Below are 26,589 nucleotides of genomic sequence, written 5' to 3'. Positions count from 1 at the left end.
TCTTATGGCAACATACAAATATAAAATGTAAATATAGAAAGCAGTCCTCTACTAAATTAAGCAAGATACACTTTCAATGTATTTAAAAACTAGTCAATGCAGTTAGACAGAGCAGTGAAATGCAGCATGTGAAATAGCCCTTCCGGCTCTATAACAGTAAACAAGGAAAACAGAACATATCTAGGTGCATATGTGACAACAGTTCAGTAAGCAGAACTATCTAAAGGCATCCTGCAGTGTTAAACATAACAGAAACATATAGTATAAGCTGTTGTACTAAAGCATTAGGAATTAAACCACAATATACAGCATACCTTGAATGCAAAAACCTTACAGTAGGATGATTACATACCAAGGGAGACAAACAGCTGCTAACACCGACACTAAGTGTTCCTTTAGGCTTTGGTAAGTATGTAATGTTAGCTTAAATTGTAATATGTTCAACTGAAATTTTAACTGTAATTTAATATGTTTGCACAAAGTTATAGGCTATGTTATGGGCACAGAGTATAATTTTCTGACATTCTTAAAAGGATATAGAATTAATGCTGGGGTTAGTTACAGATGAAACAGGAGAGGAAAAGAAATGCTCTTTTATAGATTTGAGTATTTCTCAAAAGAAACTTGACTTTAGTTGGGGGGGGGCACTAACTGGAGAGCAATATACAACTGTTTAGTCCTGGTGATGTACTCATCAGTACAGAGGTTTGACTAAGGAACTATACAGCAGAAATATACTAATACACTCACTAGCATTTGTTTAAGTTAATGCAAGTAAGGTATTTTACTGTCTAGACACTTGGAAGTTAAGCACCTACATTAGTATTTAGTCGTTTTAGTTGCAGGACAAGTGTCTGTGGGTGCCCAGTGCTCAAGAGAAACAACTGAAATTTCTACTGCTTGATATGGGGGGCAGAGACCTGCTTGACCTGAAGGATGGTTTGGATTAATTAGTATTTAGTCGTTTTAGTTGCAGGACAAGTGTCTGTGGGTGCCCAGTGCTCAAGAGAAACAACTGAAATTTCTACTGCTTGATATGGGGTCAGAGACCTGCTTGACCTGAAGGATGGTTTGGATTAATTAGTATTTAGTTGTTTTAGTTGCAGGACAAGTGTCTGTGGGTGCCCAGTGCTCAAGAGAAACAACTGAAATTTCTACTGCTTGATATGGGGGCAGAGACCTGCTTGACCTGAAGGATGGTTTGGATTAATTAGTATTTAGTCGTTTTAGTTGCAGGACAAGTGTCTGTGGGTGCCCAGTGCTCAAGAGAAACAACTGAAATTTCTACTGCTTGATATGGGGGCAGAGACCTGCTTGACCTGAAGGATGGTTTGGATTAATTAGTATTTAGTCGTTTTAGTTGCAGGACAAGTGTCTGTGGGTGCCCAGTGCTCAAGAGAAACAACTGAAATTTCTACTGCTTGATATGGGGGCAGAGACCTGCTTGACCTGAAGGATGGTTTGGATTAATTAGTATTTAGTCGTTTTAGTTGCAGGACAAGTGTCTGTGGGTGCCCAGTGCTCAAGAGAAACAACTGAAATTTCTACTGCTTGATATGGGGGGCAGAGACCTGCTTGACCTGAAGGATGGTTTGGATTAATTAGTATTTAGTCGTTTTAGTTGCAGGACAAGTGTCTGTGGGTGCCCAGTGCTCAAGAGAAACAACTGAAATTTCTACTGCTTGATATGGGGGGCAGAGACCTGCTTGACCTGAAGGATGGTTTGGATTACTTGAATGCAAAAACCTTACAGTAGGATGATTACACACCAAGGGAGACAAATTTGCCAGACAACCACAATTTTATGAAAAACAGACCAAATATGTGATTCAGAAATATAAAATAACAACACAATACAGCTGGGAACCTCTCAAAGAAAGGAAGCTTTTTTAATATTATTACTGTTAACTTGAGCAACTGAGAAAATAAGATAATCTACATGCATTTCTGAAATTAAATGTAATCTGTAACTCTGATCATTACAATTATTTATTAATTCTAAACCCTCCATGTTTTCTTCCAAATGTGCCATTTTGCAGAGGGATTATTAGGAGGAGAGCAACATTTTGAGCCAAAATCAGAGACAGTTGAGAGGTTTGGATATACCTAATTCTATAAAGTGATTTATTTGCACATACCTGTCATCCTCTTAACACGGGAAAACTGGACAAGGCCAAACATATTGGGTGAAAATACAATCAGTACTAAAAATTGCTCTTGTCTAAACTTAGTCAGTCGACAGAACAACAGATCTTGCTTTAGCATACATTTTCTGAAGAGTATGAAGTCTGAAATTCAATGTCTGTCATTATTTAGTGACTTAATTCCTAAATGATTTGCCAGAAAACCACAAATTTTATGAGGAACAAACCAAAAATAAGAAGCAAAAATCTATTCATTCTGTGAAAATCTGGACAGTTGAGAGGTATAGTTCAGCTGGGGCTGTTTTTGAGTTTGCCGCCCTTCCCCCTCACAAAATTATGGTTGAATGGAGCCTCCCTCTTGCGACCATTCCAATATCCCACTACTTGGCTATTTCACCCCATTTACCATAAACACTGTAATGTGCATACTGCTTTACTTCTACAATGATTTGGATTTCATTTGAAGGTTTTATTTTGCATTTTACAGCAAAAAAACTAAGACATCTGCTAAACATTGCAAAGCAGTCTCACAGTGAAAATAGATTTAGCATTAAAACTTCTCTGCCCTTGAAATTCACATTCATTGAAACAGCATTGAAATCCACATTCAAAGAAAATACATTTGGCTAGTATAAAGATTAACTTTGGGCTGTTTTCAAATTTTAGGCCCCTTGCACACAAAGACATACATGTGTTGTGTGATACACCTTCCTGATTGTATTAAATTATATTACTTGTATAATACAGTTTAGAGAGTGTTTTAAATGTACTGTTTTGAACATTTTTCGAGTAAACAATGAAACAAAATGCATGCACCAATAATGACAAAACTACCCAGTTGAGAACATTTCCATCATAAAAGTCTACTCAAATTTCTACAATCCAACAGTATCAGTAGATAGGCACAATCTCTGCAGAAGTAAAAGCATCTAAATAATTCCACATTAAAGAGATATGTAGCTAGCAAACAGCTTTATATTTTATTGTTTCATCTACAAATAAAGTGCCTGTATATTCGCCAAAGAGAAAATCTCAGTATGGCAGCATCCACCCCCATGTGAGTAGAATCCACAGCCTTCTGCTTCAAAAGCAAGTACACTACCTGTTGTGCTATTAACAATGCACGCAGACTCACCATAAGCAGCACTAAACTTCTCTTCCCCTGCAGCTCTCAGCTCCTTGTAAAATCTACTCTACACTCAAATGCATTTCTCAACTTTGCAGCACAAGAAATCTGAAAAAAGCCAACAATTATTGGGGTGGGGCAAAGGCCCAAAAAACAGGGACACATTTTAAACATTGCTTGGATAATCTTGGAAAGTTGCTAGAATAAAATGCTGTCTTACCACAATGCATTTCATTGCCAAGTCTTCAACCCAGGACCCTGTGCAAAACAGTCAGAGCAACATACCACTATGCAAAAGCAGCTGTTTTGTGAAAGAGAGGAAGACTGAAACTTAAATGGCTGCCATTTAGTGAATTCAGTTCTCACCATAACTATCAACTTCTTAGCACAAAACACCTGAACAAAGCCAGTAATGGGGGAATATAGCCTTCAAATATATTCAGTGAATTCAGTTCTCACCATAGCTCTCAACCTTAGCACAAAAAAGGGATGAAGCCAATAATGGGGAAATATAGTCCCAAAAATAGGGACACATTTCAAATATCCATCTTATAAACTTGGAAATTTGCTAGAATAAAAGGTTTTGTGTCACTATGTACTTTCTGAAGAATATGAAGTCTGAAATTCAAATGCCTGTCAATTTTATTTATTTAACATTTGTTAACCAGGAAAGTCTGACTTGGAACAAAAGCCAATTTTCAGCAGAGGTCCAGGGAGAAATACTGCAGGCGCATGTCTTTGTAATATGGGACGACACCAGAGAAAACCCACACACAAACTAAACACAGAGAGGACATATAGACTCCACACAGAAGTCTCCCCAGCCAAAAATCAAACCATAGCACCTCTAGCTGTAAGGCAACAGTGCTACCACTGCACCACCAAATCTTTAAGGAACTAGAAATTCATAAACCACAGATTTTATGAGGAACAGAACAGAACAAAATATGAGGCAAAATCTGCAAAACTTTCAGGAATGGTGATGGGTAGGGAATTTGGGCTCTTGTTACCTGTGCCCAGGCTACAGAGTTCAAGCCTGAAGTATTCTCCAGCTACCAGTATAAACCAACTGGGGCATTACACACACACACACACACACACACACACACACACACACACACACACACACACACACACACACACACACACACAGATTATAACTTTGTGTGCACTACGTCACAGGGGACAACTTGTTCTGCAGTACTCTGTCTCCACTGACAGCCTGCCCTATGTGTCTCACAGGTGACTGACTAGTTGTCAGCTATGCTGTCACAGTTTATCACCTTTAGTTCGGTTTGCCACCACCACCACTGGCATTCATTTACCACTGCGAACCTAATTAATCATTCTCTTACTCATTCTGACTCATGATAGTTGTCTCCACATCACCGTTAGCAGTCTACATTCCTTGTAAAACACCATCATCAGCTACATTCTTCCCTTCAAAACTCAGTGATCACTGATAGCATCCCCTACTATATTCTATTGTCAGCTTTGAATTTATAGATCAGTGTCACCACCACCAACAGATTTTGCCGTAACACTTGATCAGAAGTGACAGCCCCCAGCATTATCACCAGCATTAATTTTCTCCAGAGAACTTGTCATTAATGATAGCTTTACCATCTGCTGTTCTGCCGCCAATAACAGCCTTCATTGTAGTAAGCTGTCACAAGTGGTAGCTTCCTATACAGAGCTAGTGACCAGTGACATATTCTGCAGAAATGCTACTTTACCAAAATCAGCCTTCTTTGCTGTATTCTGTCACCAGTGGCAGCATTATAAGTCTAATTCACAAACCGCATGCTGACCTGCAATGTTCTAAATATAAACACATAACTCCACCACCAGTAACTGTCTTGCTTGTATTAATGTTTGTTAGGAATGGCATACTTTTTAGTACATGGTCACTATTGTTAGCTTTGCCTATAGCACTATCATCACGGCTGACTCCCCTGCAGTACACTGATACTGCAAATTGCATCTTTTTTAATACTTCTTTCTATCACATTTTCTGATAAGTGAACACCTTTCTTGCAGTGCTCTCACCAGTGCAACTGTCAGCATGGTATTCTGCAACATTTTATTATCTATGCCAACTTCACTTGTGCTGTTTCATTGCCAGTTTTACTGCTGCCTGTAATACAAACAGCTTTCCTAGCAAGACATCTTCAGTGCCAGAGCAGATTGAAGTACTCTTTAACTGGTAGTAACTCATTTATAGTGTTGACAGATAACTGGTAGCTTTCAGTCCCCAGTGACAGTTTACATTTCTTTATAGTATATTGTAACTACTGACAGCATTCTCTGTAGCAGAATTTCTGCTGGCTTCTTCTACGACACTGCACTACTAATGGCACACGCTGCAAAACTGTCAACAGTGTGAGTATCTTCTCCAGCATTTTGTGACTGAATGTAAAACTGCATCTGTTAATCTGCATGAGTAACAGAACATGTATTCTCCTACTTTCATGTCCCATTACCTATTAGAATTCCTTTCACTGGTGAAAAATAAAGAGCTTGAGCACCCACACATTGTAATCTGAACATGAAAAAATGCTCCGTATTCAGCAAGATTAACTGCATTTTCATTAGTGGGGAAACTGTTGAGATCATGCAATCAGCATTGTGGTTCAGTAGTTAAGAGCTCTGCCACAGAGCTTCAGGGTATGAGGCTTAATCTTAATCTCTGATCACTCTGTGTGGTGTTAGCATGATCTTCCTGTGTCTGCATGAGTTTTCTCTGGATACTTTGGTTTCCTCAGAACTCCAATGTTTCTGGACTAAACAGACTCTGACCCTAAATAAGGTTTTCTAAGACCTGTTACCTTTCAGACTGGTATCCGTGACACTCAGCCATTAACCCTAACGCATTTTAAAAGCAACTAAAGTGTCCTTCTTCCTTAGTTTCAAAGGTAAGAGAATTCAACCTGCTATAAAGAAGGATAAATTTACTCTATTTACCTCAACAAAATTGTAGTTTCTAGTTTTTTGGAGTTCATACTAAATGAGACCCCAATGGGAGCACCAAGAACATTATATTTACTGGTATAAATTAAAATTAAGCTGATCCTAATCAGTCTATAATTGACAGTAAACAAGGAGTTTTCTTACTCTATCCATACACCTTAAGGGATTGACTTTATAAATGCACCATGCAAAGCTTCTTCAAATTCTTTCTATCCATTCGATAAGGGAATGGTTGGGAATACAGACAGAAGCTCCACATTCAGTTACTGGTCTGATACTGTTTTATAAATAGGTAATAACACTTCACATACTGTTAATAGTCCTAAACATAAGATTTAGTTTAAACTAGCATTTTCCAACTACTTCTAACTGGTGAGCACCAAAGGAGAAACTCATGTCAATAGTAACAGCCAAGTCTCTTATGTTTTCAATGCTGTCTAAGATGGTATCATTAAAATAAGGATAGCATATTTTTTTAGTACCAAAGTGCACAAATTTAGACATCTTAGCTGACCAGAGAGGGCCCTCAACATTTATACTAAAGTTCATAAGAAACACATACTTTACTGTCTCTTCATAACTTGGAACTATAGTGTACCATTTTAACTCAGTATCAAAGTTATTTATTCATCAAAAGCTTTATTCATTCAGTTTTAACAATGAAATAATTAATCACATGTAAGTGAAGGAAAATAAAAACAAAATTAAATAATTTAACAAAACCACAGCACAAATTAAAAATCAATACATTTCTTTCAGAATTATACTACTCATATAACATTGTCCTGCATCTAATAAAACAAATATTACTCATTAATCTAATATTATTAATAGCTATTAAAGCAAAGGGAGGGGTATAATGATGATAAATGTTATATTAGGACATAACAGGACTTTAAAGTTTTATGGTTAGTTATGGGCAGCATTTCTGTTCATCATACACTGATTCACTGACACTGCGTTTGCCAAAGCCTCCAAGATCAAAAAGCTAACATAAAACAATAACAATATATTCAGTTGAACAAAACTGCAAATGAAGTTCAGAAGTTAATCCGTTACAAATATCCCTTTTCTACTTGGTTTTAATGTCTACCACTCATTTAGAGCATCTAGTACAGAAGTTGTCAGTATCTTTGCTTGCGGCATATCTGTTTTTATTTGAAAACACATTTCACTGCATCTACTCAAACAAAACACTGACCTCAGTGACCTGCAGCTTTGAACGCTACACACACACACACACACACACACACACACACACACACACACACACACACACACACACACACACATACACCCTACCTGGGACTGGTTCATTGCTAGCTTAGTTTGTTGCAGCACTAAGTCCTTCCATTGCTAGCTTTGTTTGTTGGAGCATCAAGTCCTTCCTTTGCGTGCACTAGAAAGCCCTGCGAGATGTCCTTCCCCGACGAGACTCCCAGCCTGCAGAAGTTGCAGTCCGAGTCCGATCCCTTTCCAGTGACAGTCTATGCAGTTACAACTGCATAGACTTCTGGGATCTCTGCACTTGAATGCTTCTTAATACGGACTGCTGCTGAGACAGTCCAGATTCTGTGCATGCTCCATACTGGTTCAGCAGCAGTCTGGATATCGGAAATGCTGCTAGCGCGGATGAGCGAAGGTCCGCTACTTGCAATAATTTTTTTTTCTTTATATTTTATTTTACTTTCTATTACTTTCTTTCTTTTTTTACAGCTGGGGGGGCTGCAGTCCTGCAGTCCAATAGCACGGGCCGACCCTGTTACCTGACCCTGACATACCTACGTCCCTTACTCAACATCTCTCTCTTACTGAAATAAATAAAAAATAGTTATGTGTCTCATAAAAAATATATATTGTTCCATATGTAGCTCTCCACTTTATACGTGTCTTCCTGACACATTTGATTCTGTCCAATTGGCTATATACCATGATTGCATTGTTGTTACCCATCTTTGTAAAGTGACAGTCCAAATTCATCCAATATTCTATCCATGTTTACTTTACACTTCTGAATATGTGGATAGCTATGGTTCTTTCCTAACTTCCTCCTGCACATTCCTATATTGCTTCCCTTTGTTCTCGCCCCTACTTGGCCACCATTTAACCACTTTCATTTCTATCCCATTTTCATACCATTAATCTGGTCAAAAAAATAGAATCACTCACCACACATGGAGTTTGGCATTGCACACCAATGCCGAATGATGGTGAATGACTCCTCACATCCTTTAGCAATGTGTGATTACCTTCACACAATGCTGCTTAAACTCACTGGTTTATGAAAACACACAGTTAAAGCAGAATAAAGGTGCTCACATTAAAAATTTCATATAATTATTTATTTAGACTAATGAATGCATAAATATATAAATTCATATATGCACTGGTGAAATAAATCAGTTCATTACTGTTTGTTGTTATACAGTACTTCACTATAGTCATTTCCTCTCACATTTGCTAAAATTATCATATTTAATTATTTAATGACATCCTGAATACATATGTAAAAAGATATAGATTGAGCTGAATTAAAACCCTGCATCATGTGTGCTCAAAATAAGAACTCACTAATGTCATACCTGCTGTCACAGAGTCAGCTAGCTGCAGGTGTTTTTACTCCATTCAGTACTGTCTAAAGAGCTGACTGCTGTGCCTCTCTACTTAATGTATTTGAAAGGAGGAAAGCAAACCAATAGAAATCTCATAATTTTTGGAATGAAGCAGAGACCCACGTTTGTTCATTGCTTAACTTTGTGCAAATGGGGAAAGCAGTATAAATTTTTTTGTAATGGTTGGTGGCTGTGTTACAATATGCAGGTATATTTTAAGAGACATCCTTACAAACTATATGCAAACAGGTGTCTATATTACAACAAATATTTGCAAATCTGAATGTGTATTGGTATTGCCATTCTAAAGATGTGCAAGATATATCACACAGCATTTCTTATTAATATATGTAGTGTACTTGATATATTTGTAAACAAGTACTGTGAGACCAGGGTTACAGTATATGGGGGAGTAACATATGGCTGCATAGTAAATATGTGATATATTCTTAGACACAGCCTTCAGTTTTTTATGTAATCACATGTAGTTTCATGGCATGAAGACAAAATGGACAGTAAACAGAATGCATGCATTTATTTACTTTGCATACTGCACTGATGACCAGTGGGCTTGAGTTATGGTTGGCAAGGTGTTTGCACATGTGAGATACATATATTTCTACTGCCTTCCTTGTTTGTACATACTTAAGCAGTGCACAAACATGAGGCTCCTTGCTAAAATTATGAGGGTTAGTATTGAGTGCATGAAACACACCTGCTGCTTAGCTGACTTTGTGGCAGCAGGTGTAAATGCACTAACACATTCCTTTTTATCCCAGATGATAGATGGTTTGAACTCAGGTATATGTAATACTGTTAAATAAGTATTGATAATGCATAACATTTTACATTATTCTACCTTCACTGTGTGTTAGCATATTTTGACATAGCTCAGCATGCTTAAGCAGCATTGTGTGAAGTTAAATACACTGCAGAAGAGCTGTTCACCATCACTTGGCATTTGTGTGTGATGCCAAACTCTATGTAAACATAGAGGCCAAAAAATTAAAGGCTCCATTACTTTTTTATGTGTTGTATATGATTTTTATTTTTTGACCAGATTATATTGTTAAAATTGGGTAGATAGGAAAATGGTGAAATGGGGGGCAACCAGAAGGCAGAAAAAAGGGAAAGCAGTATAGGATGTGCAGGAGGGAGGTAGGAAAGAACTATAGCTATCAATTTCTTCAATAATGTAAAATGAACATTTGTACAGAATATTAGCTGATTTTGGACTGTCACATCTGTAAAGAGGCATGATAACACAATCATATTGTATAGCCAATTGGACCAAATCAAGACATGTGTGCAAAATGGAGAGTTATGTATGGGATTATTTTATTTGTGGGACAAGTGTCTTTTTTTTACTTCATTAAGAGAGGAATTCTGGGTAATGGGCATAGGCATTTTTGGATCAGGTTACTTGTTTAGGTTAGGAAGCAAATGTAAACAAACAGGGAAAACAAGACAAGACGCAGGGATGGTGAGGGACACGGAAGTTTGGAGAACAACATGATTGGGATGAGGGAGGGGAATAATGCACACTCATCTCCATCAAACATGGGGACAATGAGATTCTAGCCCTCACTCACAATACTGTCATCACTGTCACCTTACTCCACTAGCTGCTGGAGCGCTTGATGTCTTCTCCTCCTATGGACCATGACAGAGACCAGCCTCTCCATCCAGGATAGGAGTATACCAATGGTGCATTGCACAGCCCTACGCACCAACCCTGGCATCTCCTGGTGGGTGATGAAATCCCCACCTCTGCTAGTACTTCTAGAGGGAACCACATTACCAACTGCTGGGGTAGTCCTATCTTTGCGTACAAGTAGTGCAGGGGCAGCAGAGGCAGTACTGCCAGGTTGTATCCCAGATATGCTGAGTGTCAGTGGTGAAGCCACTGGAGTGAGACCAGGCTGACCGGCTCAGTTGGCCTGCCTCACTGTGCTGTGAAGCATTTAACAATTTGGTACAGATGGATGACATGGAGTCATTTTGATGACACAGAAAATAAAAAAAAGTGATATGGGTTGGGGAGAGAGAAAAAAAAAAAAGATAAAATTATTACTATCATATTTATCTGAAGCTATATTTAAGTATATGTCCTAACAACTACAAACTATAATTATGGATTGCTCAAAGAATTGCACATATGCTTGGTCCAATTATTCAGGATACAGTTAACGACAGGGCCTTTATGCCACTTGTATAGAGTTTAATGTATGTAATAATATTAAATAAATGCAGTATTGTATAATTGTTACTTGTGGTATTTGAACTCATAACCTCTTACTACAGTCTTACAATTGACTCCTAAAGTTGGTTTGTGCTACATACTTATGCATGCCTACTTGTTTTTACAATTAGGATATGCATGCTCACTTTGCTACTACTGCATAGAAAACAAAAGTATCTATATTTAACTTTTAAAGCTACAATAATACTTCTCCTGTACTCCATACATACCAATTGCTTCCTTCAGTCTCTCCAAATGATCAGCATAAGCCTGCCAATTCAACTCAATTTCTGGATTAGCTGTGAAAAGAAAAGAAAATAAAATAAAAGAAGAGCATTATGCATAACCAGTCTTACCTGTATTTAGTTTTATATGCATCATACAATCTCTTTATTGGGATACTTACACAACTGTAGGATGTCCCTGGTTTGAAACTCATCCAGTCACTGGTAGAGGGTATCCCTCTTACACCTTTTTAGGTAACTGAAATGGTGGTTACAGTGTTCTCCAGTGGATACAGCCTTGGCTGGACTATTCCAAGCATCAGACTTGTACTGGGAGCCAAAATAGTCTCCCTGCAGAAGCCTTTGGCTGTGGCACTTTACCAAGAGTCCAGTAAATATCCTGGACTCCTGAACAGCCCACTTCTGTGCCCTAAATTGGGCACCTTCCCTCTTATGCCAGACATGTCTAATCCCAAAAGTGGAGCAATGGCAAATAGTGGTTTCCCACCAATTCCTGTTATCACATTTACTGATAGTGCACAATCCTGAGAACTGATGCCAACTGCGTTTACTTGATATTATGTGGACAGCAACAGTGCCAAGCAGGGAGAAGCAATGTTTGTAACTGGTAGGTTACTCTGACACTTGACATTAGTTTGAGGGATGTCTGCTGCTGTAACTGTTAGGTGATTTAACTTTGCAGACATGAACTAAGGACATAACATTCATGACCTGACACATTTTTTGGTTTGACTTTATTCACTGATAAAACTAGTTTTTACAGTGTGGGATTCAAACATCTTCATAAGGGACAAAACATTTTCTTCCACTGAGGTAATTTTCCATCTTTGCCACAGAAGAAGTGCTTCTCAGACATACTCATGAATTATTGATAAATACAGATGACATTTTAAGGTGTTAACCATGTATGTGTGTGACCTGACAATGTCCTTATATATAGGTTTATTTGAGTATGTGTCTTATATAAGTGTAAAGGTCATCCAAGCCCAGCTAGAATTATACTTATAGAAATATAGTAGACAATATACCCTAGGTCATACATCTGAAAGCACAATAAGGGTGTGTCATCCCTCATACATATAATTCATATGAGCTCCACTATGTAAAGTGTTAGAAGTAAGACTGAATATAATGTGAAGTTGAGCAACAGTAAAATGTCAGGAATTTCTTGTGTTAGAACCCAGAACCATCTGTATGACACTCTTACACTTGCACTTGTTGCCACAAGAATATTGAAATAACACTTCTATATTTTTGTATTCATTAAAATAAAATTGACTGTCACAACAGTAAAAATATGTTGCATGTCCTGTATTAGAACCAAGGACCATCTGTATTAGTGCCCAAAACTTGCACCTGCTGCCACAGGAACAGTTAAATGACAGCTGCATAGTTCCCTATTCATTCTTCATTTCTGTGTGTTACCTGCCATGCAAGGCCAATTAATGTGTTTGTGCTGTCTCAACAGAAATAATAAAATGTATCCAATTTAAATTCACTGTCTGCATCCTATCTACAGGTGTTAGATGCCTGCAGGTGTTGGGGAAGCTTACTAACTGCTGTGCAATGTCTTTTAGCAGCGTTGTGCAATGGAAAGCAAAAACAGCAACAATGTATCCCATTTGATCTATATAGTGTCAACTCACTGACTCCAAGTGTTTTGTCTACTTCCTGTGTGGGCTACTAGTCCAGGTTTGTGCACAGCCACACTTGACATTCATTGTGTTTCTCTAAATCAATGAAATAAACACTACAAAATATCTGTTGATACACATAAAATATTTTTACACAGGCCTGGATTTGAACTCTCATTTCAATGATCCTTCAAAACACAGTAAGGGTGTTTTATCCCTCTTTGTCACAGAGACAGCTTTGTAGCAGAGAACTGAAATTGTTGTGCATACAACCAACTGCAACATCATCCACAGTACTAATGAAATGTATGACAGTTGTTGATACATCTAGTAATTTCAGATGTAGTGCACTGAGTGATCACAGAACAATTTATGACTATTGTTTGCAAAAATGCAGCTCTGTTTTATCTCTCTGTGTTTGTTGCTCATTCTTGTGTTATCTGAGCAGTAATCTGAGACATGCAGTCTGTAAGGCATTCTGTGTCATTGTCCTTAAAATGTATGAGGATATTAAATGGCAATAATATACAGTTGTCAACAAATGAAGGGGAGGTCGGATATTACTGAACAGAAATGGTAAACTGTGTTCTGCATACTTACATTTAAAACCTTGATAGAATTACTTCTACACTTTAAGTCTAACCTGGCTGATACACCCATATGAGGTAGGGCAGTCTGAATTGTTGTGTTTTTTCTTCTCCCTACCAGTAATCATTTACAGTTGCAATCCATTATCAACAAGCACTGAGGGTGTGCCTGCACCATGTTAACATTTGTTACATGGAGCCAAGTAATCGCAATTCAGCAATTGTAAGGAGTTCATACCTCATTTGCATATTCACAATCCTCACAGCCCTGAATCTACACCACAAAAAGGGAACCATGTAGCTAAGGAACATAAAGGTGAGGAGATTTGTTTATGTGGATAACACAGAAAAGGATATTGCTTTGGGATATATCTGTACAGAAGACTACTGACCTTGATAAGGTATGTATATGCATTAGCAAATGCTACTTTTATCTGCATGCATTTCTTAGAAGTGTACTGATGGCATTGGTATGTTTGTTAGGGCATTTCACTTTTTTCAGATACACGTACTAATGGTATAACTGTTTTTTTTTTTTTTTCTGTACACTGTTCTATTGTTAGTTCCATGAAATGTAAATGTCCTATATTGTCAATACACAGGTGTGTTAGTCTTCTAGAATGGACCATACACAGCTCTAGGGGAGTGTTGGCTACAGGTAGACATGACTGGTAATAGTTTAAAATGCAATGTTCTGTATTAAATCTTTACACATGTTTCAGAGGCAGTTTATTTGATAGATGTTTTAGCATTTCATTGTTGGTTTGTTGGCAAAATGTGTCACTTGCCTGTTCTTTTGGGGGTGGGGGAGCAAAGTTGCATTTCTGTTTTGGCACAAACAAGCTTTTTTCTATTGTTACTTTCCTTGCTTTGTATCCGACCTTGCTTTATGTGTGATTGCAATATGTTAAAACCACACAATTCCTTTTTTTTATATTTGAATATCTTGACTGTTGTATGTTTCTCCAGTGCATAATGGTGAAATGCTACATTTTATGTGCTATACTGAAAGAGGACTTTGTGTTATGTGATACGTATATGTATTATCTTTCTTGTGTTTTAGGTCACCTAAAACTATGGCACCGAGGTGTCTCAGTCCCTCAAAACCTCCTTCAGTGCCCCTGAGAATGAGGTAATTGTGGAAGCTTTTAAGCAACATGGTGCCTTTTTGCATGGATATATGTCAGGCAGAATGCAGAATTGGCAACAGATAGTTGCTGATGTGAACACAGTAGGTGATCACAACAGGTCAAATGATCAGCTGTACCATAGGGCCCCTGACATGATTTTATTTGTGAGAAGGAGAGCAGACCTACCACTAACAGCAAATGAAGAGTTCCTGTCCACTGTCAGGGATCCAGAAAGCTCTGGAAAGTGCACAACAGCATATTAGTGATGTGGATGCTACTGCTTCAGGGGAAACAAGAATGTCTCAGGAGGAACTTCCAAGTAGGCTTATCTATCTCAATTGTGAAATACTTCTTGTATAGTAAAATATTGACAGCAATACTCAATTTCTGTTTAACATTAAATTAATTTTGGGGGGAATAGTTGCAGATTGATATAGTTACATTCTGATTGATTACCCATGGGTTTATGGTGGACTTGTCATCCATGTTCTTGTTAAAAGTATCATTAATGGACATATAAAGGGCAACTAGTTTTAAACACCTGTGTTACTGTTAATTGTGATGGTAGTGTCCTTGAATTTTGCTTAACTTCTTCCAGGACCATCATCCATGGGAAGCATAGCATCATCTACACATGGTAATTTTTTTTTTTTTTTTTTGTCAGTAATGATGAGCAGTTCAAAGAAATATTTATTTTATCCCTATGTGTGATGTGGGTGACTGGACTGTTGTGCGTATTGCTGTATTGTCTGTAGTAGAGGCACCCATTTAGTTTGTTAGCATACATTTAACTATAGTAGTGTAGCTATTAATTTCCTTCCTGTGTTTGCAGCTTATTATCACAGGTGATCCTGACAGTGGAATCCCTTTACAATGGAACCCTTTACAATACGGACAATACACCTGCAATTACAAACATCATTTACCCCCTATAATAATCCTAGGCATCTTTGATCTTCCAATAGACTGCTAGTTCAAACTATCAAAACTAATAACTCAGCCAGTGACTCTCTCTTTACCAACTCTGTAGGTAGATCCTGGAACTCACTCCCTGCTGATATTACCCTACTTACCACTCTGAGTCAATTTAAGAAAAGACTCAAACAATATTTGAAACTAAACTGATGGTGTCAATGTATCAAACCTAAAACACAACATTCTTCTCAACTGACCAGAAATCCACTTTATTATAGAACACAATAACACCGAAAACCAAGTGAAATTAAGTGCTTTTCGTTTAGCATCTTGGCCAAGCTTCTTCAGATACACCTCAAATAAAATTACATGCTTATAAAACTTTGCTCATTAAGCTTAATTAGACGTGGTTAAAATCAATTCACTTTTTAAAAAACACTGTAGACATAGTTTTACAAAAAAACAAATACCTAGTATAGGACTCAGCTATACGTGCATCATTCCTACTATCTGTAGATAAATAATATATACAAAAAATATAAAAAATGTATAAAAATATAAGAAAAACATATATATATATATATATATATATGTATATATATATATATATATATATATATATATATATATATATATATATATATATATATATATATATATATATGTATATATATATATATATATATATATATATATATTTATACAAGTGCCATATATGTAAATAAAACAAACGTATACTAAAACTATGCATATGTGAATAAAGTATCACTATACAAACAATGGGTAACAACTGAACACAAGACTATATATTACATAACCCAATTAACTAAAGCATTTGCTAAATGTAAGCAAGAACCGTGAGACACTACACATACAGTAGTCACCTCTCCAGGCTTTTCAATTTTAGGGCACACGCTAAGGAACAACCTTCGTTCAAACCTGGCAGACATGCTAAATGAAAAGCACTTAATTTCACTTGGTTTTCGGTGTTATTGTGTTCTACAATAAAGTGCTCAGTTGTGAAGACTTTTGTGCTTTAGAGTTTGTGCTCGTGTTTCTAGTACTGTTTCTTCAATGTATCAAACCTGACTAACTCTCCTCTAGTATGGTGTTAAAAATTGTAATTTAACTTAGTTGTTTTACATAACCCGGACTTACACCCAGGATTGTCTCAAACCTTGGAAATTGTATAACTTGTTAAGTATGTAACCAGTGTATAAATTGCGTTAAGTAATCTTATCTGCTTACCTTGAAGCTTTTCACCCCGGGCCTCTGCTGAAAATGGACATGAATCCAGTCGGACTACCCCAGTCAACAAATGTAAAATAAATAAATAAATAAAAGTGTAGGACTCTTACCACCTGATATCAGAGTATTAGCTGACTCTGATGATAATAGTGGCCAAACAGAGGCACAGTTGGGGGGTGCAGAGATTGAATCTGACACTGATGCTGACATTAAGCCATCCCCTGTAATTCCATCAGAAACAGCCAGTAGGTTTACACCAACCCATTCCAGTGAGCCCTCAGACATTGGAAAGGTGGAGGGTTAGACACTTGATCAGTGAAGTGTGGTTACTGTGGTTTCAGTGCCTGTTGACTCTGGCCTTAGCCAAAGTGTGGACAAGGTGCCACACAGGAGGGTTATTAGGCATGCTCAGAGAAGGCCTGCTGTCCATCATCCACCTGAACCAGGTGTGTCTGCCAGTGCTACTCGACGTATGTTTAGGGCCATCATGGAGGTGCAGGCACATTCCTATAAGTCCTCCAGAAAAAAGTGTAGGATTGTCGATGTGGCACAGGCTGACAGGCATGACTGCTTCCACTGCATTGCCAGTTCAATGGATTGGATAAATGACATATTGGAATGAGTGGTGTCTGTGATAGAACTTCTGCTGGGAGGGGGATAGCATCCTTATGGGTGTAGGTCAGCCACTTTATCTGCTGTTAGCCAATGTGGACATGCTCAATCATGGTCCCATAGTGACACTACTTCCACTGCTCTGTCAGTGGTTGAGGTGTCCACACCCCAATGTGGCAGGCTATGAGGATGTGCTACCAGGTGTCCTTGTGAGGGGTGCTCATCCAGCAGACATCAGTCACATTCAGGTAGCAGCAGTGCATCTGACCATGGGCATGGATGTGCCAGTGCACCTCCTGGCAGAGCCAGTTCTCATGATAGGGTATGTCTATGATGAACTCCCACCTCTACCATGCATACCTCACACCTGTCCAACATACAAAGATGCAAAGCTAGCACAGAGTTTGGCTGTGTTCCTGCAGACACTCACACACCGATTTCACATGGAGGATCCATATAGACAGACTCACAGCAGTTGCTTTGTCCAGCCATGAAGCTTAAAGCTCATTTTGTCTCTCTAGCTATTTGTTACTTTATCCAAATGTTTGCCTTCTTCATTTCTTATTCATACACACTCACCAGCCTTTTATGTTGACCTTGTCTTCCTGCACCTAACACACACACACACACACACACACACACACACACACACACACACACACACACACACACACACACACACACACACACACACACTCACACACACACACAGACACACACACACACACACACACACACACACACACACACACACACACACACACACACACAAAAAACACTTTCTGCAAGTGATTATAACTGTACCATATCCTTGTTTCCTATCTTTTGGATTTAGACGCGCATATATATATATATATATATATATATATATATATATATATATATATATATATCAGGGTGCATAGCTGACTTAGTGCTTAGTATATCTCTGTTTGTGATGTTGTTTTGCTAATTGTATGTTTGATATGCATTGGTCTTCGAAAGTTTGACCATTGGTAACATCAATGTTTTTTGCATCAGTACTTTCAATAATCACCTGAGGGTTGTAGGTCTGAAACTGAAACGTGTTTCTTTACTTACTAACTTCTCTCTTTAATGATTTTCCAGTACTAAAGTATGATGCCAAATTGAGGGCATTTGGTGACCATCAGTACTTTTGAGAGATATGAATGTGTGATTCTTTGATGTTTGAGGCCTACTACTCAATTGAAGACACATGTAGTAAGATATGTCTCTGCTGTCACATGCTAAAGTCATTTCTTTACAAATCAACCAACTTTTACTTGCTTACATTAATAAGTAACAACATGCAAGGATATGCCATTCATTTGCTTTATTACACAATATACTCCAAGTTCAAATCCAGTGGTTGCAACCGTTTTAATTCAGGGCTGACTCTCCCTGATGCTAACATTACACATCCACTACATGGGTAGGTAAAAGTTGTGAGCATTGCCTGGCATCAATGTTACTATATGCATGTGCAGTTTTAGCCCCTTAGGTGGTCGAAATGGAAAACATCGACACTTGTGCTGTAATGGAGACGTGGTTTAAAGCAGCAGAAAGCACCCAACGCTACCAGGCTATAACTCTTTCCACACATTTTCGTCCCCAGAACATGGACCAAAGCTCCAAAGGTGATGGTGTCTCCATATTCATAAAGGATATGCACACCTCCAGTCTAGTATTCTAGTATAACGCATCTGAGATACTTCAGGTACAACTAACATTGGGTAAGACAGTGATTCAGGTCATAGCCTGCTATAGGTCTCCAACCATGTTCCAAGACTCTCACTCCACTTTCCTAAGCACCCTAGAAACTATTAGGGTCCAACCCAACACTCTCATACTAGGTGACTTCAACTACCCCTCCATCAACTGAGAAAACTACTCATTCATTAATACACTGGCCCAACACTTCCTGAAATTCATCAATTCCAATGCCCTGGACTAGCTCATTCTTACCCCCACTAGAGGAAACAGCATCTTTGACCTGGTTATTACTAACATGGGTAACTGTTGTTCTACACCAATAGGCAATTCCTCCCTGGTTATATCCGACAACAGAATAATCACCATGGAAATCCACATCTCACTCACACCCCCTGCAATTTTAACTGCCATGAAAAACTTCTCCAACACTGACTTTGGGCTTCTCAAAACAGAGTTGGCTAACTTCACGGCACCCATGTCAATGGAAAATAGATGCATGACTGCTGAATCATACACCAATGCACTGTACAAACACTTATATAAATGCATGGAACTAGCCATACCCAACAGAACCAAGACTCTTTCCTCCAAAAAAAGGAACCCAATCTGGTGGTCCCCTGCCATTAATAAACTCTACAACAGAAGGAAGAAACTGTTGCAGAAAAAGGTGAAGTCCCAAGACTGGAAAAATTCCCTTATTAGCCTGAACAAAAAGGTGAGAGCCCTCATCAAAACCTCCAAAGCTAGCTATGAAGGCAGAATTGAGGCAGACACTAAAAACAACCACAAAGCCTTCTATAGTTATATCAGGAATCTGCACAGCAAAACCCAGATATGCTCTGAGTTACTGCATAATGGTACCTCCTATACTGAGCCAACAGATATTGCCAACATACTGGCTGACAGATTCAGTGCCAACTTTACCCCTCTCTCCCTCCTAAAGGACCAGTATCAATACCTGTAGAATGCCAAGCATTATGGCAGCACAGGTTAAAGCTGCATTGTGCAAGGCCAAGAATACAGCTTCCATGGGACCCAACAAGATCCCTGGATGTGTTCTACATGAATTACAAAGTGAACTGGCAACACATATGTGTGCCTTGTTCACTCACAGCCTCACCTCAGGCTTTGTCCCTACCAAATGATGCACTGCTACAGTCATCCCTCTCCATAAAGGAGGAGTGACTACAGACCCTGGAAATTATCGCCCCTTTAGCCTGATGTGTCTGATATGTAAGGCTATGGAGCGCATCATCATGGACCTAATTAACAAAGATATAGGGAATCTCCAAACGTGAAATCCAATGCAATTTGCTTTTGTGAAAGGTAGATCATGCCTGCTCAACCTGGTTGACATCTTTGACCCAGTCACCAGAGCTGTGGATGAAGGTTAGGCAGTTCATACAGCCTACCTTGATCTGGGCAAGGCCTTTGATACCATTCCTCAATCAGGAATTATTAATAAACTTGCCAAACTAGGCATTAACCTCTATATCATTAGGTGAAATTCAAATTGGCTCACATATAGAACCCACAGTGTAAAAGTAGTGGACTCCAAGTCAGACTGCCGACCAGTCACAAGTGGAGTCACACAGGGATCGGTCCTGGGTCCTCTCCTGTTTAGCATCTACTTCTCAGAAGTCCAGGCCAACATAGTGGGACTCTGGCTGACCAAGTGCACAGATGACTGCAAGATGGGGGCCATTATTAACTCCCGAAGTGATGCAGACATCCTACAGAAAAGCCTCATTGAGACCAATGACTGGTGTCAAAACCATGGCCTTAAGCTTAATGCCAAAAAATTCGTCATCATCCTCTTTGTGAAAAACTCATTTTCCACTAATTACCACATCAATGGGAGCCCAGTGAACACAGAAGATGTTATAAAAGATCTGGAGAAACTCGTTGATAACAACCTCTCCTTCGACCACCGCATTGCCACTATGGTCAGAAAGTCATTCTATGTGGCACATCTCTTTACCAAGGGTTTTTCATCCAGAAAGAAAGAGGTCATCATTTCTCTCTACTTTTCCCTCATTAGAGCAATCATAGAGTATAACGCCCCATTTGGCATGTACCTCACTAGACACCTGCAACAGCTGGAGAGGACAGAAAAGTACCTCACCAAGAGGATCATAGGCCTTAAATGCATACCTACACAGACAGACTCAAAATACATCAGCTATTTTCTGTCTCATATCGTCTACTAAGAGGCAATTTCTGCTTGACTTACAAAGCCATGTCTGACCCAGCTCTGTTGGAAATGCTCAAGGTGACCAACAGTCCCAGTTTTTCCAGGACAGTCCCAGTTAAGAATTCTCTGTTCTGGAATCCCAAACATTGTCTTTGGAAAACAGAAATGTCCCAGTTTAGACCACTCAGTCTGAATAGTGACTTGGCTTCCCAGGGTGGCCAGTCTCCCTGCTTTCCCATCTTAAGCAGCTATGGGGACTTTACGATTTTTTGGGGATGCCATTGGGTATGGGGTAAGGTTGGATTCCTTTGTCCTAGCAGAAGCCTTCCAGGCCCTGCTGCCATCAGTCAGTCACTCCCTCAAGGTCTTCCATCATGGGGGGGGGGGGGTTCTGCTTGAAGCCATTCACCCCGGCAGGAGCTCTCAAGGCCCTACACTCATCTGCCTGGCACTCCTGTACTGACTTCTGTCAGGGCCAAACCCTACAGTCCATCCCCTTTGACCTGGCCATGAGATCTTCCCCAGCCATGGCCACCTATTTCTGGAGACTCTGCCACCTGCATGTCTCCTGCAGGATGCCAAATTGTGCCAGATCACATGCCCTCGGACCCACTCAGGGGAGCTTCCCTCTGATCCCGTCCACTCCTCTGGAACTTCCCTCAGCTGCTGAAGAGCAGATCTGCTCTCATGAAGGCTTCAGAGTCCCCCTGCTTTCCCATACAAAGCAGCTCTGGACACTTTCAGATTTTTCAAGGATGCTGTTGGTTATGGGGTGACATTTAATGCCTTCACCTTGACAAGAGCTCTTCAGGCCCCTCTGCCATTCACCCTGGTGCTTCCTCAAGGACTTCCATCATGGGGAGCTCTGCCTGACCCCATGCACCCAGGCAGGAGCTCTCCAGGCCCCACCACTGTCTGCCAGTTGCTCCCTTAAGGACTTCCATCTTGGGGGTCTGTGCCTGACCCCGCTCATCCAGGCAGGAGCTCTCCAGGCCCCACTGAGTCTGCCCTAGTGATTTCCATTGTGCGGAGCTCTGCCTGACCCCCCCCCTGTCACCTTGCCAGGAACTTGCCCAGCCCTGCCACTATCTGCCTCTCTCCCCCTTCCAGACTTCCATCCCAGAGGGGGCATGGACAGGTCTGTATCCCCTCACCCAGGCAAGAGCTGTGCTTTACTAGTCACTTTCCACCTCTCTCTCCCTTCCAGACTTTCACTGGGACTCACCCCCTCTGGGGTTCCACTTCTACTCAAGAGATAGAGCTCTTTTCCAGGGTTACATATCTCCTAACTGCTGCCAAATCATGCAATGTCATGCATGCTCTTGGAGCCTCTCAGGGGATCTTCCCAGCCTCATGGAACTCTGCTGGGCCACAAAGCCTCAGACAGTCTCTCATCCAGACTTCCATTGACATTGGTTCTCCACTTTGACTTCCACCTAGGGATTTCAGACTCACAGGGAAGATGGCCCTGGGTCTCCCATCTCTGCACTTTTTGCAGCACACCTCAGTCTCTCACCCCCATGGTGCCAGGCGCTGATGAATGTGCATCGCTTCAAGCCTCCTAGCATGTGGCCTCTTGCCTCCTAGGTGGTGCTATTCACATAGTGGCATCCCCACAGTGCCTGGTGAAGGACGGGATGCCAACCTGCCTGCCCCAGTGTGAGATGACATGGCTGCCTTATCTCCACTTCCATGGGGGCTGGGAGAATAAAATTGCAGACCTAGCTTCTCGGGGCAGCCCTCAAGTGTCCCAGTTTAAGTCCTGTAACAAAATGGTAACCTTGAAAATGCTACATCTAAAGAAATCCCTATCCCTCCACACCACATGTTCCAGAGACCTCAACCTCATTACCACAATCAATGCAACATGATGGAGGGACATGTTTATATCCCAGAGATTGCCCATACTCTGGAATAGACTTCCTATACATGTCAAGCAGAGCACCTCACTAGCCCTCTTCAAGGGAAATCTTGAAGAGTGTATAGGAAATAGAAAGTTGACCCTGAGGATCACTCCAGTAACTCTGCTTGATAGAGGCACTGGGAACTAACGTCGGGTGGCACAATGGCAGGGTACTTCTATGGGCTAGGCTTGTAAAGGCTCCATGGCCATTAGCCTAGTACACCTATGAACCTATGACTCTTGCACTCATTCTGTGCTACTGAATGACAGATCAGTGAGATTACAGTATAGTGGAATGCTATTTTCACTTCTACAATTCTATTTCATAACTAAATTGATAGAATGAACCATATGTCATAGTCTGTAGCTTATAGGATAAGCAAAAGGAGATGGATAAAAGACAAAATGTGGGGACGTGTTAATGCCTTTATGAGAAGGTAAAAAGGCAGCATTTTTCACACATAGTAGAAACATGTGAAGAGAACAGCAGAAACATCCTTTCATGGTCTTGGAAAAAGAGCCTGCGTTACATTAACTCTAGGATTCTAAATAGCCAGGATATCCTGCTGTAGATGAAAATGAACAGACTTTGTAAATTGCAACTAGAGGAAGTAGGATGTTCTATATACCGAATAGCTCATAATAAGGATCATTTATATATTTAATTCACTCCTTGATGACTATGTTAGTGGTAATCACAGTGCCAAGGTGGTACTCATACTCACAAAGGCATTTTGGTACAGGCATCAGGGAAATTCATGAATGGGAAGAAAGAAGTTATGAAGTGGCTTTATTTAACTGACAATAATAATGCAAACTGGGGAGGGAGAAAATACTGTTTGACAGGAATTCTGGTTTCCATTCTCTTCTAGGTAAAAAATAATAACAGAAAATTCCAAATTTGGTGTGAGTATTGCATGAATTTAAGATATTCAGTTCAGCATTTTAGACCACAGGTCTTATTCATGACAACTTGCATTTCTTCTGATATTTTCTACTTATAACACACTCAGGAGTTTCTGTGTGTGTGTGTGTGTGTGTGTGTGTGTGTGTGTGTGTGTGTGTGTGTGTGTGTGTGTGTGTGTGTGTGTGTGTGTGTGTGTGTGCTGTATATAGAATCTTTGTTCATTTTACATGTACATCCATGCAGCAAAGTTATACTAATGTGAACAATAAATCATCAGGCACAGTGCCACAGTACTTAGGACTGCTGCCACAAAGCATTTGGTCTTCTGGGTTAATTTCTCAGCTGGGTGACATCTGGGCAGTTTTTGCACATCCCTCCTCTTACCACATGGGTATTGCTATGTGCTCTGGTTTCCTCTCATGTCTCAAAGATATGTTGTAGGTGAATTGATGGTTTTCCAAACTGCCCAAAAGTGTATTTGCCATCTGTGAGTGACTTTATGTGTATTCATCAATGGGATGGCTGCCCATTAGGATTACTTTCACATCTTTACATCAGTTGAATGGCGGGATACACTCTGGCTCACCCACAGCCCTAAAATTGATTATGTGGGATATCAGAGAGTGAAGAAAAGCTGTTCGCCAGTGTCCCTGCTCCATCATGCTAGAGTTGACACCAGTCAGTTCTATGAAACTGATGTAGTCACAGATAGTGCTTTCTTAACCAAGGTTGCTGCAGTCTGGAATTTTATTTTCCCTGACAGCAATGACCTTTGAGTTACAGTGCTAAAGTCAATGCTTACATGGAATGGTTAGAGCTACTTAGCATACCATGGTCATGCTTCTTCATCTTATAGGAAGCCATTGAGCATTTTATGGCAGTGTCATAAAATGTGTTCATTTCCTTAAAATGGAACAGTTAACACATAAAAAGAGAATGAGAAGAAGGGGGAAGCTAAAGCAGAGATCACTGGAAATTATCATCTGGAGAGCAATTTGTGCCATGAAGTGGGCCAGATAAAAAAAAAAAAAAAAAGATACAGATTGCTTAGAAGTGCCGCAGTGGTGAGTACCATTCCAAGATTCTGGGGAAGTAGTCAGCCCAAAAAAGAACGCGAGTTAGAATCTGCATTCATTTATGAACTGAAATAGGCATCTGCTAACACGCTTATGATTCATAAGAATTTGAAACAGTCCTTTTCTAGTTAAATGTAAGAAACATCAAAGCTTCATTGTAATCTATAAAAATGTGAAGATTATCAAAGCAGAAGACACAAAAGTACAAAGAAGAAGGGGCAGAAGATAGATAATATTAAAATCCATTTTAAGAGGCTTGTTGTTTACAGTGGCAATGCATTTGATTATGCCACTGGTAAGCAGGAGTTTCAGCAAGCCCACAGCATTAAAACAGTTAGCCAGAAGGTAGGAGGCAGATGAAAAAAAACTGTAACCTACTCTCTTTCTATTGAATGGGAGTTTGCAGTTGGGATGTACCACTGTTTCTGTGGACTTTGGGATAATTTGCTAAAGCAGGATCCATGAACATTTAAACCTCATAGCATGCACAAGAGAATTATGAGGGAGAAGTATAGTGACATACCTAATGCACTTTCATGCCTTAGTAACTGCATCATGGGAGGATTTAAGTAGAAAAACATCTTCTTCATTAGCAGGATAATAACAAGACCTTCACCACAGACAGGCCTCATCCACAATAGGTAAGGATCAGAAATGGCAGGATCTTAGGTAAGCATAAAATATAAACAAAAAAAGGCTTGAAAATCTGGCTTATAAGGCAACATGGAACAGCACATTTCCTCATAAATTATATTAAAAAAACATCCTACTGCATTTTTGGATTGTGATCACCAGTTATTTCAACAACAGAAACTGGGACCACAAAAATTTAGATTAAGGATGATCACAACTTCAAGTGTTTTCTGGACAATTCAAAAGATTATCTCCATTCCCCCACCAGTACTACCAGACGTACCAGATAAAATTTTAATTAGACATCCAGAGGTAAGATGTCTTGCTTAAATCTTTTTCTGTGTATTCCTTTCTGGCTGCCTTACTGATTGATGGTGCTTAGGCTGCTGACCAATCTGCCCTTTCTTCTCCCCATCCTACCAACCCTTTAGTCGTCATGTGAGTAGCATTCATCCACCACAAGACTGTCATCTTTGCAGACTGGGAGATTTTATTGCCTACAACTCTCCCTTTGGTAGTTGACAGATGTTTCATACATGGCTGCTCACAATGATGTGTATCCTTTTGAACACATACATGGGTTCTCATCTGCAACACAAGTGCACTGCTTTGCACTCTAATGTGCCCCTTGTCAGCAGATTCCCTGCAGTTGTGTCACCTGGCTTCCACAAGCAATCAGCAAAACAACGGGCCATGCC

The sequence above is a fragment of the Protopterus annectens genome, chromosome 3.part1, assembly GCF_019279795.1.
Source record: "Protopterus annectens isolate FY-2018-M chromosome 3.part1, PAN1.0, whole genome shotgun sequence".
Lineage (NCBI taxonomy): Eukaryota > Metazoa > Chordata > Ceratodontiformes > Protopteridae > Protopterus > Protopterus annectens.
This window is presented reverse-complemented; position numbering follows the sequence as displayed.